The sequence below is a fragment of the Notothenia rossii genome (assembly GCF_949606895.1).
Source record: "Notothenia rossii genome assembly, chromosome: 1".
In the NCBI taxonomy this organism is placed as follows: Eukaryota; Metazoa; Chordata; class Actinopteri; order Perciformes; family Nototheniidae; genus Notothenia; species Notothenia rossii.
The window spans coordinates 60,111,914-60,128,602 of record NC_136912.1 but is presented as its reverse complement, the minus strand read 5'-3'; the positions used below and the strand labels follow the sequence as shown (position 1 = coordinate 60,128,602).

The following is a 16,689-nucleotide window of genomic DNA, read 5'->3' as shown; positions in this document are numbered from 1 at the left end:
TGAACTACATTATTCAAAAGTGTACAGTAACTTTGGATAATAACAAGCGAATAATAAACAGAGCCTCTCTTTTCCTCCCTCTCTCTCCTGACAGCCCGTCCAGTCTGGTTATGGCTAGACAGGATCCGTCTAATGTAAATATGACGTCACGTTCTCGTTCTAACTCTCGTTGTAATCGGAGCGGCTCGGTTGTAATCGGAGCGGTCACGTGGCTGAATGTTTACGTTTGGGATGGCGAGAAACTAAACTATATTAAGTATGTAAATACTTGTTAGCGGTCTTGCTGTTGAAAGAAGAATGACAACACTGTAGATCAGCAACACTATGGTTTATTTTGTATTCACAGGCAAGTCAACGTTGTTGCAGTAAAAGTCCCAAGATAGCTCCTGGTGCAATAAAATGTATGTTGCATGTTACTGCTGTAGATGTGTTTACCTCTTTTATATCCTGTTGGGTAGTTTAATCTGCAGCAATGCATCATATTCTATAATATCATCATATATGTGTAGCTTTGTCTCTGTCGTATCTTTCAAAAGTAAAGTGAAACAGCTGTTTTCAGCTTTGTGATGATGCATTTTCCAGCTGATCCAAGAGGCTTTTTAAACACCTTACTTGGCTTAAGAGGGAGGGGAATTTTCTCAACACATAAAGGAACACTTTATCCTTCAGTTTATCACAAACATTACATCAACACATTTGGAGATCCTAATTTGAATCCAGTCTGTAATTTGATATTAAGATTTTAATAATGAAATGAGGTCATGAATCGAGTTCAAGGTTAAGATCATCTTTATTATCCTATGTACAAAAATTAACATACAACATTAATATAACAGTAACGAATAAAACAAAATAACATTATGCAACTCTGATCTTCTTGCTGATACTTTTCAAAGTTACTTTTACATTTGCTCTACTTCTCCTGCTACTGTTTGCTCTGCTTTCAACTTCTCTTTCAACTCTGCTCTTTACTCTGCTTTCCCTGTTTCCTCTGTTCTCCTCTCCTCATCTTCTCCTCAGACTATCCTCCTTTTGCTGTCTCCTCTCCTCTCCTGTTCTCCTCTCCTCAGACTATCCTCCTTTTGCTGTCTCCTCTCCTCTGTTCTCCTCATCTCCTCTCCTCCTCAGACTCTCCTCCTTTTGCTGTTAGATATTTAGACTGTAATGACAGCTTATGATATACTTTTTATAACTACATCAATCACATGCAATGGATTAAAAACGTTGTTTTACTTACCACCTCTTTACAGCTCCATTCATCTCCAAGCTTCCAACATTCACCTGGCGGTGGTGCCTTGGATGAAAACAACTTTTGATATGATACAATACAACAACAATAGTTAACACCTATCCACAGCAATAAGCACAATGAGAAGACTATGGTCTCTTTTATACCAATTTCTATTGGAGTGAAATGAACTGTGCCATGTCACATAGGATTGGAATGGATGATTGGCTGTGTTTTGTGAATATAGAGGAGATGGCAAAAGTAAATATACTTTGTTCTTACCAAAAGCATCTATCCACCTCTTCGTACCCCTGCCTGCTCCTCCCGCATTAGACTCTGGGGACTTAGCTTTTAAAATCTTGTTCAAGCTGTCCACTCTGTAGTTGGATCTCATGACCTCAGCTTTATGACCCACCCGGCCTGAAAAAGGGTGTCTACAATGGCTGGTACTGAGAGGTGTTATGGTCCTCTTCTGCCTTTTGTGTTTGGGGGGCGTGAAGGTGATAGGAAGACTACTGTCATGTGGGGTGTGTTGCTTTACGTCCTACAAAAGATCATTTAGTCTTGATATCACTGTACACATGAACGTCTCATCCTGTAGGTGGTATGTGTGCTCAGTAATTTCCCGCAATAAGGTCCCACACTGCTGTCGTTTCCCATCTCTTGAGGACTTTGAGTGGTTATCACTGCTCTGATTACAACGAGAGTTAGAACGACGTCTCTTCTCGATCTTCCTGCGATCTTCCCGCGTCCCGCCCACCCCGACCCTTTCCGATTACAGCCGAGCCGCTCCGATTACAACGAGAGTTAGAACGAGAACGTGACGTCATATTTACATTAGACAGATCCTTTCTAGCCATAACCGTCCAGTCTCACAAAAAACGTGTAATAGCTACGGTGGTCGACAGGGCAAAACGTAGTATATTCACAACAAAAGACGTGACATGGATACAATATTTTAGAGAAAAAAAACATGGAGCTAAAATAATCTTCGTAATATCTATCAAAGTATGGATCCTGCACATCCACTGGACGTAGATTTTAAAAGTACAATATAAACTTCTCGCCAGGAATGTAATCAAAAAGCATTTGAATGGCTAAACTATCCTACAAATTAGGATTTCCACAAAAAATAAATCGGGTGTCCGCCATGTTATTTTTTCTCACTGGGAAAGTTTGCGATCACGTGACATGGACTCTGGTCATTAGAAATGAATAGGAACAAATATTGTATCCATGTCACGTCTTCAGAGGGTTATTTGTGAATATACTACATGTTGCCCTGTGGACCAGTAGCCACTCCGTCACAGCGGACAGAGCTGCATCATGTAGCGCTGCAGGTGTGTCTCCGTCAGCAGCAGCTGATCTGATCTCTGATGTCTCTCTCTCTCGCGTCCGATTAGACTTCAGTCAAGTTTATTTCCATATCTATCCGATCTAGCTAGTTCTGGCTAATGATATGACTGCCTGCTTATCAAAGGACACCAAACAATATTGCTTGGCAACGGGGCATGCATTTGTTTACATGAAGGTTCAAAATGCCCCCGCCCTTCAGGAGGATAAATCTCTTTTTCCACATTAAATGTTTCAGACTATCTGCAATGACATTAAACAAAACTGGAGCAAGTCTAAATAAAAGCACACCTTTTCATTTAAGTAAAGGGGAACAACATGCGTTAAATTACCTATTAGAGTAGTCTTCTCGTGCTTCTCTTCTTTGCTTGGAGCCAACGCAGCAGTTACTTGCCGTTTTAAATATTTTGCGATCCCACAATGCAGCACGGTTCACTTCATTTGTTGTGTTATCACCGTTATCACCTGGTTATCACAGAGGATGGTCTGAATACAGCATTTTACTGTGAAATAATACAGTGACATGTTGTGAAATCCTGGTAATAATTTATCCTGTACATTCACAGTAATTAACTGTGCCTGCATTGATTTTGCTGTGAAATTCAAAATTACATTATATTGGGAACATTACAGGTAAAGACTGTAAAGTGGTAAAACAGTAATGTATTGTAAAATATTACAGCTAAATATTGTGAAATCATGGTAATATTTTACAGTGCAGTTGCACTGCTCTCAAGCAGAAGGAATGCAGGCAGATGTGCTTCCGTTTCACTGGGGGATCATACAGTGCTCACTGAATGAGCCACACAAAAGCAGAGCAATTGGGGGGGGGGGGGGGGGGGGGGGGGTTGAAATATGGCGCTCTGATGAAGAAGAGTTTGAGCCAATGAGCACCTCATTGCTAATCTACACTATCAGGATGCCTTTACACACCAGACAATAACCTCAATAAAGAGAGGAGGAGAACGCATCAGGAGGACATGTTCTTCCAGCTCTCGTACAAAGATAACATTTGAATTGAATGACCAGATGTTTACAGATGTACAATTAATGATTGTTTTTATATTTCCAATGAACAGACATGTGTTAAATAATGGTGATAACTATATTTTGTCAGATCAGATTACACTTTCACACTAAACAAAATACATTAATTGATATTTTCAGATTATAAGGTTTTGAATAATAAGATATTTCTAATATTATAATAGATAATGTCAATATCCTTAATTGTCCAGCAATCAGGCTTAAAAACACTACTCTTCAATGTATTACCCATGCACAGACAGACCTAAAATGATGTTTCAAGTTTTAAGAATGTGTAATCCTTGCTTTCCAGGTTTTTACAAAAGTCTTTGAATATTTGCCTAACTTTTCCTTTTCAGATTGTTAAACATTTTGAAAATTGTTTGATTTTTCACTTCAGATTTTGAAATGACATAATGATTGATAATTGAAGTAATGTAATTATGCTATAATGCCATAGTCTTTTGATTTAATATGTAATGAAGTAAACATAAAGTAATCCTAAAATTGAAGACACTGCAATTTTGCAGATTACAGATTGATCAAGTCACAACTGTGAATTGTATACCTTAGCTGGATCGCTTATGATCCTGAGTTTTAAATGTTTTTGACTAGTGATTGCCTTGAAGTAAATCTTTAAACTGCAAGCTGGTTTTGATTTTATAGTTTGATAAGTGAGATTAATTAATTAATGGTTAATTGTTAAAACATATTATTTTAAAGTAGATGTTTTTGCTATTATGCATCTGTTTTATGTGTGTTCATTATTGTGCTTTTGACAAAAGATGATCGAAAACATTGATGAGAGATGATTTTTCTGTTATGATTGGTTGTATCAATCATTGTGGTTGAATGTTTCAATCTTATTCTACTTTGTGATGTAATTGATGTACGGTGAGACCACACTCAAATCTGAAGACGCCTATTGATTTAAGTATTGACCAAATTATTATTAGACTAATGTTTTAAAGTTATCAATAAATGATCAAAAGGGAGGAACTGTCAAAGAATATTTCTGTCTTTACTCCTAGATATGTAACCTATTCTGTGTGTTGACATTTACGACCAACCCTGCTTCTAATCTCCCGTAAGGAATGTGATAATGCAGTCGTATGTTGATACTACCAGGTTTTATGGCCTGACCTAGCGGGCACAGGGGGGGTTTTACGACTGTGAGTACGATACGTTACGATAACGATACGATAATACTTTATTTATTGGTAGAACACTGGCTTCTAAGCACCACAGATGTGAGAGATATCTCCTGTGTCTCCAGGTATTTATGCCCACCCCCAATATGTGGATTTGACTCTCTGTAAACTAGTTAAAGGGTCTACCAAGATGCGAAGCGGATCAGATTTGACATGGCAACCCACCCGTGCAGTCAGAACCTTTTGCTGCTGTGACTTGTGATGTGAATTACTCCGGCCGATACTTGTATTAAACATTAAGTGTTTGACATCAAAGCTCCAACTCTCCTCGTGTCTCTCTTAACTCATTCACACCAACGGTGTTTCAGGGCCGGTTCGGAGCTGGAGCTTGAAAAGCACCAGGTTTTCCTCTTCACACCGCAGCCTCTTAGCTCCGGAATCCGGTTCATTTCGAGCACCAAAAAATTGTCCAGGTCACACGCACTTTTCACGCTTACGTCAAGGCGGGGGCAGGGGCAGAGGCGGGATCAACTCCTGAACAACAACAAAAAGCCGGCGTTTTATCCAGTTTGTACACAACGATGGAGAAACTTAACAAGCAGCAGTGGTCCACTGAAGAGACCAGCTACCTACTGGGAATCTGGTACAGAGGAAGCTGGAGCACAATCGGCCATTGTTGTCGGTGTCAGCTGTGAGGGGTTTCCGCGCGGTTTGGCTTTATGAAGCAGGCACGCAAACGGTTACGTCATGACGCAAACAATGACGCAGCACCAGTCGGACTCTGGGCAGTGTGAAAAGAGCCGGAGCTAAACCAAAGAACCGGTTCTAAACCTGAAAAGCTCTAGCACGGAGCTTGAACCAGAGTTGCGTTGGTGTGAATGAGGTATCCGAGTCCTGACTCTCCATTGCTGCAACATTTTCTCTTACAATTATTATTATTTTTCAATTGTAAACAAACACTGCTCGAAAATATCTCATTGGTCAGAAAGCTGTGGGCATAATGCGGCCTTTTGCAATATCCTACTTGTGTGACATAGGCTTTTCTGCTGTTACTGCCATCAAAACGAAATACAGATCAAAGCTGAACATTGAGAATGAACTGAGAGTGGCAGTCTCAAAACGACAGCCCCGGTTTGAGAAGATCTGCAAGGGAAAGCAAGCAAAATGAGCGCCTTACCCCGCTGTACAGGCGAGTTGGGTACTTTTTTCAAAATATAACTGGGCAGGCTCTGTTTTGCCGAGGTCCTCTGGCACTTGCGGGCCGCTGAGGGGTGGCGGTGTTTGGGGCAACGAAGACGGCTGCGGCTGCTCCGCCTCCGTGGGCGAGGCGGGCAAAGCCGGCGAGGCGGGCGCTTGTGTCCACGACAGTGGCCACGGGTAACGTAATGTCCCCATTATCTGAACTGTTACTAGCTGCAGTAGATGCAGTGTTACTGCTGGCGATAAGGGCTGGTTGTTTTAACCATTTTCTGATTTCCATCACTGACTGCTGTGTAAGCACCTTGCAGAGGACGAACGCACAGCGGCACAGCGGCACAGGTCACACGTACCTGATATAATAACGTTACTTACCGTTGAAATTGACCAAATAAATGCAGCAGACAATGTTATTTCACCACAATTAACTATTATTACTTTATTTCAACTAAATTCTTCCTATTATTACTACTATTATTATATATGTAATATTTTTCACTTCTCATTTTTTGAAACCCTTATGCACCCCCGTAGAACCGGGCCTGCATGCTCGTGAAGTCTTCTTCGATACTTTTGATGTATTTTGTGGCGGAAGTGCAGTGCCATTCACAGGCCCGGCATATGTACTACAGCGTCTCCAGTGGTCTCGTGTGGACGGACACATTTCTGGTGCCGATTGCGTGTGGACGGAATACTTTTTTGATATCAAATTTGGTTCGTTTTTCGATACCGTCTCCGTGTGGCTAGGGCCTTAGACCACACACACACACACACACACACACACACACACACACACACACACACACACACACACACACACACACACACACACACACACACACACACACACACACACACACACACACACACACACACACACACACACACACACACACACAGTCTGTCGTAAGCCCTTAAGAAGCTCACTATGTTCAGCATTGTCAAGACTTTAACTTCCAGCTTTGTCCTCAACATACATAAATATAAATACACAAAGGTCAATTATGTTGTAGATATAACCAGGCAGGCTTGGTTGCGTATTCTTGTGTCGCATTGTTGGAGAAGCCTGTGACCTAAGATTTTCAACGACATAATTACTCTGTAGCTATGTTAGTTTGACAATAAAGAACCTTGAACCTTTTTTTTTTTGCATGTAAACTCTTTTTCAGTTGTCCATGTGGTGTGAACTCAGAGTCACCCATACACCATAGTGTAAAGGTAGTTGTTTATAATAGTACATTCAGGCTTGGGGAGTAATCAATACCTTGTAACAAGATTATGTAGTCAGGATACAAAAAAAGGTATTCAATTACAATTACAAAAACAAGTAATCAGATTACTGTTACAATTTAAAACAAATTGAATTACTAGCAGGATTACAGTGTTACAGTACATTTTAAACTAAATATCTATTTATTATAGATAGATGTCACGATTCGGGAAAAGGTAGGACCCAAATGCAGTTAAAAAGGGAAGCGGGTTTCAAAACAAAAGCAAGATTTATTTAAACAAAGCTGTTGGCATGAAAAAACAAGACGAAAACCATGAATCGAAAACAGGTAGCATGAGGTAAGTGACTAAGATGGAGAGTGAGAAAATACAACGAACCGACATGGAGCACAGGGGAAGACAAGAATACTAAGGCCCATTCCCAAACCGCCCCCTACACCCTACCCCTCCGTTTGAGCGTTCACGCGGACGGTCCGCCATATTGAGGGCTGTTCCAAACCAACGAGTGTGGAGCGGTGTGGAGGGGGATTGGGCTATCAAGCCCTTAAACAGCGAGTCTGCAGCGGTGCTGACTTGAGACCGGTCTCGACCTGACCGGAGTCACGCTGTGTGTGTCCGTCAGGAAACACGCTGTTTACAAGTAGTTACAGCAAACATCCACTGATAAACTGCGATGTTAACAACCTCATGATAACCTCATATGTTTTAACTTAGGATCATACCTGTGTTTAGTCTAGAAAAAGGTAAATGTTTGCATTTTATTATAAACTTGTGTATATTTACAGACTGTTGCAAAAATTAAGAAGCTTATAAACATCAGGTTTAAAACTAAAAGAGCTTTATAAAAAAATAACACAATGAAATATGTTTGGAGTTTTATTTGAGTTATTAATTTAAATTGTTTGTCTATGAGATGCTAATTTGAAACCGTTGTTACATACAGTTACGGCATTTCCTGTTTCTGCCGGAGAGAGGGGAGTCCGTCCCAAAGCTTGCCGCTGTATTTACTCCCTCCATCTGACAGGAGGGAGCCTCGTTGAGCTCCTACAGACGGAGTTCACTCCGTCACGGAGGGGTAGGGTCGAAGGAGTGGTTTGGGATTGGGCCTAAATACACAGAAGGGCAGTAGGGCCTGGCTCATTTCGTGGCATCTGCAGGCAGTGGCAAGTACTTCCGGCATCTGCCACAGAGGCCGCTACTCCGTGGTATCTGTGGCAAGTATATGCTGTAGAAGTTGTCGATACTTCTTAATACATGCATGTGTGTATGTACAAGGAATACACAATGCATAGGCAAGTGGTGGCTTTATTTATGACCACAGCATGAACAGTGAACATGTACGTTGCATGCCGACTAACAACTGAATGCCTATTATCTTAACACGTCACCGGGTGGCGCACCATCTACGGTGGCCTGCAAAGGACAAACTTAATCATATGAGAATGATCTACATCCCTTCTCTTTAGCTGATGTTTCTATCTGAAAGTAAATAACATTTAAGGCAGAGGATATTGAACATTCCTTTAGCATTTGGTGACACAAACAATAAACCATTACTAAATACCTTACCAGGTAACAGGAAAAGGAAATGACTAAACATATCACTTTAACAAGATTGTCCAACAGTGTTACTGCACATATTTAGGGTTTGGTTTGCATGTGCGACCTGATTGTGTTATGTATGGTGTGTCACTGTTGTTGCAAGGGAAATGTGATGTGTGTCTTGGTAGTGAAGGGGAACTGTTCTGTGTCAGCCTGCTGTTTCTCTCAGGTGTTTGTGGTGTGTGGGGTACACAGTCCATCATAGAGGGGTCAGTGTTTTGAGGGTCGAAATCTTGAGGCTGCTGTTGCTGGAGCAACGGCTCGAGAACAGGAATGATGTGACGACGATTCCGTCTGTATGAAGTCCTGTTGGCTTGGATTGTAAGAGCGTGGTTTCTCGCTCACGTCCTTGACAACGCCAAGCCGATCGTATCCTTTTGGGGTCTGCATCCTGATCACTTGTCCCTCTGCCAGGGGTTTTAGAGGAGAACTTGAGATGTCATAGTGGCGCTTTAAGATGAGCCGCTTGTTGAGGAGTTGTGTTCTGATTAGTTGTGCATCTTTTGGGTTTGGCTGTAACAGTTTGGTGCTCACAGGGATGGCTGCACGTGTTTGTCGCGACATCAGGCGTTCAGCAGGAGAGCCCAACGTCAGATCACGGGGAATGTTTCTGAGATTTACCAGGTTGAGGAAGACATCTGTGCCATCTCTGTGTGACCGTTCCATCAGCTGCTTTGCACTGCGAACTGCTCTCTCTGCTAGTCCGTTTGACTGTGGGTATTCAGGACTGCTGGTGATGTGAACAAAGTCCCACTGTTTTGCAAAGTCCTTGAAATGCTGACTGGCGTACTGTCCAGCATTATCAGAGATGAGTGTGTGTGGTGTGCCGAAAACAGAGAAATGTCTCTTCAATTTAGTTATCACAGTTGATGAGGTCACATCCCGGAGAAGGTCGATTTCAAACCAGCCAGAGTATGAGTCAACCAGCACCTGATACCGTTTTCCATGCCACTCAAAGATGTCTGTTGCCACTGTGGACCATGGGAGATCTGGCACAGGATGAAGCTGGAGGGGCTCCTTTTAATGATGGGATCTGGTGCTGTTGCACACCGCACATGAAAGCAACTCCTCAGTGATGTCTCTAGACATTTCTGGCCAAAAGATGATGCTTCTTGCTCTGCGTTTGGTTGCTTCAATGCCGGGGTGCCCTCTGTGCACTATTTTGATGTACTTTCTGTGCAGGGATTGAGGAATGACAGTTTTGTGGCCTTTCATGACAATTCCCTCTTCTACTGTCATTTCATCTCTGTAGGGAAAGAAGAGACGGACAGCAGGTTGGAGCTGATTCTGTCGGATGGGCCATCCTCTATTAATGACTGCACTGAGGGCTTGCAGATCTTCGTCCTCTGCTGTGTGCTTTCTGAGTTCTTCCAAGCGGGCTGTGGAGATGTAGCTCACAGACATAACTTCATAAGCATCATTTTCAGCAGGGCTTTGAGATGTTTGTGTGGTTGGGGCACGTGAAAGTGTGTCTGCTACATACATATACTTGCCCTTTTTGTACACCAAACTGATGTCGTAGCTCTGCAGCCGGAGCAACATTCTCTGCAGACGGGCAGGGGCTGTGTGGATGGGCTTCTTTAAGATAGTCACTAAAGGTTGGTGGTCAGTCTCCACCACTACAGGCTTTCCATACACATAGTCTTTGAATTTTGTACAGGCAAACACGACAGCTAGCAGTTCTTTTTCAATTTGTGCATACCTTGTCTCTGTCAGTGAGGGTGCGTGATGCAAACGCTACTGGCCTGCCATCTTGCATGCACGCTGCTCCAAGTCCGTAGCATGACGCATCACAGGTGAGCGTGACTGGTCTTCTGACATCATAGTATGACAGGACAGGTGGACTTGATAAGCATGATCTAAGAAGGTCAAATGCATCCTGATGCTGCTGGAACCAACACCATGCAGTGTCCTTGTGGATGAGTTTTCTCAGTGGTGCTGCGATGTCGCTGAAGTTCGGGATGAACTTGCCAAGGTAGTTAACCATACCGAGGAAACGCTGTAGTGAGACAACGTCTGTGGGGACTGGCATGTTAGTGATTGCATCTGTCTTAGAAGGGTCTGCCTTTAGGCCTTCACTTGTGAAAATGTGACCTACATATCCTACATGATCCAGGCGAAACTTGCACTTGGCTGGATTCAGCTTTAGGTTGACTTCTCTCACTCGTTCCAGCACCTTCTTGAGGTTGGCATCATGCTCAGCAACTCCGCGGCCACCAATGATGATGTCGTCAACGATGACAGAACATGGGTAACCTGCAAATAGCTGTTCCATCGAGCGTTGAAATACCTCACTAGCAGAGCTAATGCCGAAGGGCATCCTTAGGAATCTGTACCGCCCAAATGGAGTACTGAAGGTTGTCAACATGGAGGATTTCTTGTCGAGACGTATCTGCCAGAAGGAGCTTTTAGCATCTAGCACAGAAAACACTTTTGCTCCTGACATCTGTGCTGCAACTTCTTCTACTGTTCTCATAGGGTGATGTGGTCTTTTCAGCGCTGTGTTGAGGTCTTGTGGATTGATACACAGTCTTATTTCCTGCTTGTCTTTTTTGTGTGCTGCCACCATAGATGAGACCCAGTCTGTGGGCTCAGTAACTGGTATAATGACACCTATGTTTTGCATGCGGTTAAGTTCAGCTTTAACTCTGTCTTGCATTGCAATAGGAATGCGGTGGGCAGGTCTAACCACAGGTTGTACACTAGGATCAACTGTCATGGAGTAAGTGATTGGTAGTTCTCCAAGTTCATCATCAAACAGGTCTTTGTACTGCATGAGTGTCTGTGTGGTGAAATCCGTGTTGCTTTCCGTAGTGATCTGGTGGACATCTTTGCTCAATGTGACAATTCCCATGTCCACGCATGCCCGAAATCCCAGTAGTGGCTGCACATCTTTGTTCACTATGAAGAAAGGCAACGAATGGTGCTGCTCCTTTAAGCAGCAAGGCAGTGTGGCCAGGCCTTTGGTCTCAATCCTGCTTCCTCCATAAGCAACAAGGTTTATAGGAGTCTCTTGCTTCACAAGTTGCTCGCCATTGGTCACTTGTGTGAACGTTTCTTGAGACAACACATTGCATTTAGCTCCTGTGTCAACTTTCATTTCAGTTGGTATGCCATTAATGTGAATTGTAACAAATCCTTCTTCTTTGTCTTTAGCTTGAGGATTAACACTATCAACATGTCTTTCGATATCTACGCCATCCACGTAGAACGTGTCTTCTCTGTGTGTTGTGGGCTCTTCCACTGTTACTTCATGTACAGACTGGTTAAAATTATTTCTATTTGAATGACTGTAGCTGCGTGGTTTAGACTTGCAGCATTTTTTGTAGTGATTCACTTTTTCACAGTTGTGGCACTTTTGCCCGAAAGCTGGACACTTTTCTCGCATAGCTGCATGGCTGCCTCCGCAATTATTACAGTTAGAGATGCTCTGGGAGTGAGCGAGTGACTGTGGCTTTGGCTGATATCTTCTGCTAGAAACAGGTCTCACTGCATCAACACTGGTAGCTTGAACGGCTAACGTCCTGCTGCTTTCCTCTGTCATTTCGTGTATACGGCAGACTGAAACAGCTTTAGCAAGTGTCAGTTCACTGTCTCTCAACAGAGTTTTTCTTAAAAAGTCATTGATTATGCCACATACTATTCTGTCACGGATTAGTTCCTCAGCTAAGTCTCCAAAATGGCAACTTTTAGCTTTTATCTTCAGATCACTGATGAATGACTCAATGCTCTCACCTTGCTTCTGATTTCTTGAATGAAACCTGTGCCTTTCCATTATTTTGTTATGTTGAGGGTTGCATATTTCTCTGAATTTCCGTATCAAACAGTCCGGGTCCTCCCTTGATTCAGCTGGGGAGATCACTGCACCGTCGGGGCCTGGCGCGCGCACTTCAGCTGCATACATAAAGGATCGTTCACGTTCAATGGCTTCTGGTCCAGCAAGATTGAGGAGGATGTAAGCCTTAGTCCTGGCAGCCTTGTCTGGGTGCGCTGCGGCGATGAAGATTTCATATTCCCTCTCAAAGATCCGCCAGCTCTCCGCGACGTTTCCTTCAAACATAACAGGGTCCGGACGGCGAAATCCATCCGCCATTGTAGCTGGGGCTAGCTTCAGCCAGCTAGTTAGCGTTAGCACGGTCCGTGGAAAAGAAATTCTCCAGACGAGGAGAGGCTCGTGCCGTCTTCTGACACCATGTAGAAGTTTTTGATACTTCTTAATACATGCATGTGTGTATGTACAAGGAATACACAATGCATAGGCAAGTGGTGGCTTTATTTATGACCACAGCATGAACAGTGAACATGTACGTTGCATGCCGACTAACAACTGAATGCCTATTATCTTAACACGTCACCGGGTGGCGCACCATCTACGGTGGCCTGCAAAGGACAAACGTAATCATATGAGAATGATCTACATATGCCACAGATGTGGTATCTGTGGCAAGTATATGCCACAACTTGCCGTGGCAACTATATGCCACAACCATGCCACAACTTGCCTTGGCAAGTATATGCCACAACTTGCCGTGGCAAGTAAATGCCACAAGTTAAGAGAAGGTTTATGGTAGCTGCCACTCGCCTTCCGTGGCAAATGCTGATATTTAAACCCGTATTTATCGCGTAAAATGTCGCTGTTTTGGCATGACTTTATCGGACTGATCTTTACACAAGACTGATGATCTGTTACTGATGGTCCGATCTCTATTTTTCAAAAAGATTAAACATTATATGTTCTATAGATTTTACTTGGAGAACGTGGTTTGTTAAAATAAATAAACGTGCTATTTTTATGATAATACTCAAGATATATTATTAGTAAATTGACATAAAGATCTAACATTGTTGACCAGAGGTGGGAAATAGGCTAACTTGTATACTCAAGTAGCCTACTGTACTTGTGATTTAGAAATAGCCTACTTGTGCTATAAGGATAAGGACAACCAAGCGCAAAGCCTACAAGCACTGAAAAGCTGGCAAGGGGAGACGGATGAGCATGACTCAGCGTTCTGTCAAGAACTCGAACAATATAAATTGTTCGCCAGTTTCAAAACGCAATAAAAGGGTGGATAAAAAAGCATGCATTGTGTCTCGATTTTTAATATACTGTCATGAGTGTCTTAACGGAATAACATGGTTTGTTTAGATTCACTGATATCAATATCTAATAAGAATAATCAACCAGAATTCAAATATTAAACAACAAAACAGATACAATGACATTAATCTGTTTATTAACAACGAAAATAATACAAATTAAGTACATATGCCTGGATTTAAAATAACACATTTATACATGTGTACAATCAAATATAACTGTACTTTGCCTCATTTATAAAATATAAATCTTAGCATCTCACTAGCAGTGGCAAATCCAATCAGTTACAGCTGCCCTAAGTCTGTAGCCAAGTCTAATAACACCATTGTACACGTTGCTGTGTCAATACAGATATTTATTTTTTAATTATTTGTCTTTACTAGTAACAATACACCTGGTTATCGTAGCAAGCAGTGGAAACTCCCCTCAAGAAGCGACAATTGCCAAGGGCTTGCGTTGCAACGCTCACTTGCCAATATTTCTTTTTTTATTACAATATAGGCCTATGTTTAGCCTACTATCATAGTTATAGCACGTTTGTTTATTTTAGCAAACCAAGTAGGCTATTCCAAGTAAAATTGAATATAAATGATAATTTATTATCTTTTTGAAAAATAGAGATCGCACATCAGTCCTGTGATAGTCCAGCGACATTTTACACGATAAATACGAGTTTAAATATCAGCATTTGCCACGGAAGGCGAGTGGCAGCTACCGTAAAACTTCTCTTAACTCTGGCATCTTGTGGCAACTCCCATTCAGCATGCGCAAATGCCACGGCAAGTTGTGGCATATACTTGCCACGGCAAGTTGTGGAATATGCTTGCCACGGCGAGTAGTGGCAACACTCATTGTGTTCTAGTATGATAAATAAAATAATATTGTACCTTGAAAATCAATGCATTCGTTCATTTGACACGTTGGTGGTTTTAGGTAGGCTATACAGCGACCCCTGGCGGTTCTAGTGTGAAGTAAAAGTAGAAGTAGCCAACCTAAATGTTGGAATACTCTGTTACAAGTAAAAGTCATGCATTAAAATGTTACTCAAGTAAAAGCGCAAAATGATAGCATAACAATATACTTAAAGTGCATATTACATGTTTTCATTATAATGATTGATCATGAAAGTGTTCTCAAAGCTGGTAAAGGTGCAGCTAGTTTGAATGACTTTGTATACTGTAGTAGGGTATCTTGTGAATTTACTCAAGGAGAAACTATAAAGTCTGATTTAAGACTTGATTATATGTATCATCATTAATCAGAATCTGTAGTAAGTAACTAAAGGTAGCGTATTAAATAAATGTAGGGGAGTAGGCTACAATTACACAATTTACCTCTGAATTGTAGTGGGGTAAGTAACCTACTACGTAATATACCATTTACATACTCAACTAAAGTACAAGTAGGCTATTTCTAAATCACAAGTACAGTGCTAGAGTATACAAGTTGGCCTATTTCCCACCTCTGGTCAACAATGTTAGATCTTTATGTCAACTTACTAATAATATATCTTGAGTATTATCATAAAAATAGCACGTTTATTTATTTTAACAAACCACGTTCTCCAAGTAAAATCTATAGAACATATAATGTTTAATCTTTTTGAAAAATATGATCGGACCATCTGTAACAGATCATCAGTCTTGTGTACAGATCAGTCCGATAAAGTCATGCCAAAACAGCGACATTTTACGCGATAAATACGGGTTTAAATATCAGCATTTGCCACGGAAGGCGAGTGGCAGCTACCGTAAAACTTCTCTTAACTCTTAACTTGTGGCATTTACTTGCCACGGCAAGTTGTGGCATATACTTGCCACGGCAAGTTGTGGCATATATAAGTTGTGGCAAATATTTGCCACGGCAAGTTGTGGCATGGTTGTGGCATATACTTGCCATGGCAAGTTGTGGCATCTGTGGCATATACTTGCCACAGATACCACATCTGTGGCATATACTTGCCACAGATACCACATCTGTGGCATATACTTGCCACAGATACCACGGAGCAGCGGCCTCCGTGGCAGATGCCGGAAGTACTTGCCACTGCCCGCAGATGCCACGAAATGCGCTTGCTGTCTCTCCAGAAGGGTAATCACAGGACAAGACACAGCTGGGCAGGGGAGGCAGAAACACAAGGGCAACAACAGGTGAACACAATGAGGCACAATCAGACACAGGAGGGCAAACACAGGAAGGAAGACCAGACAGGGGGAGAACAGAATTTCAAAATAAACCCAAAACTTAACACACAAAGCTCAAATCATGACAAAAGATGTATTGAATTAATATTCTTTATGTTTTATTTTGAGGCTACTTTAATTCTTCTTTAAGTCAAATTCATTTATTTTGTAATGCAGTAAGTGAACACCTATTTTGTTAAACCAAAATAAAAAAACAGCATTTGTAAAGCATTACTTTTACAACATGTTTCTAATTAAATATCTTGGTTTCTTCTTTTCTAAGGTTAGAATGTTACATACACTTAAGTAAAAAACATCTTATTGCTATTCATTTTCTCTTGTTTTTATTTGCATTGCATTTGATATTGAGGTAATCCAAAAGTAACGGAAAGCAATCAGGTTACATTACTTTCATATTTTAATACTCAGGTAACTGATAACAAGGTAACTCATTATTGTAACAGATTACATTTTTCAAGTAACCCTCCCAACCTGAGTACATTAATGCAAATTCTCCATTGTTTTATTATCAGTAGGAAATAAAGCGGACCTAGCCCATGTAGTTCTGAAAATCCCCCTTAGGGAGAGATATTGGGGGCAACCCCCACAAGAAAGAGAAAC

The 16,689-nt window shown here is 41.6% G+C and overlaps 1 long non-coding RNA gene across 1 annotated transcript; it reads right to left on the bottom strand.

Moving 5' to 3' along the window:
* Positions 1-771: 771 nt before the first annotated feature.
* On the bottom strand, positions 772-2,985 carry LOC307022534. Its single transcript, XR_013803428.1, has 2 exons — positions 2,914-2,985; positions 772-1,294 (listed from the first exon to the last, which is right to left on the bottom strand). It is a non-coding gene; the product is annotated as an uncharacterized lncRNA (long non-coding RNA).
* Between the last annotated feature and the right edge of the window lie 13,704 nt (positions 2,986-16,689).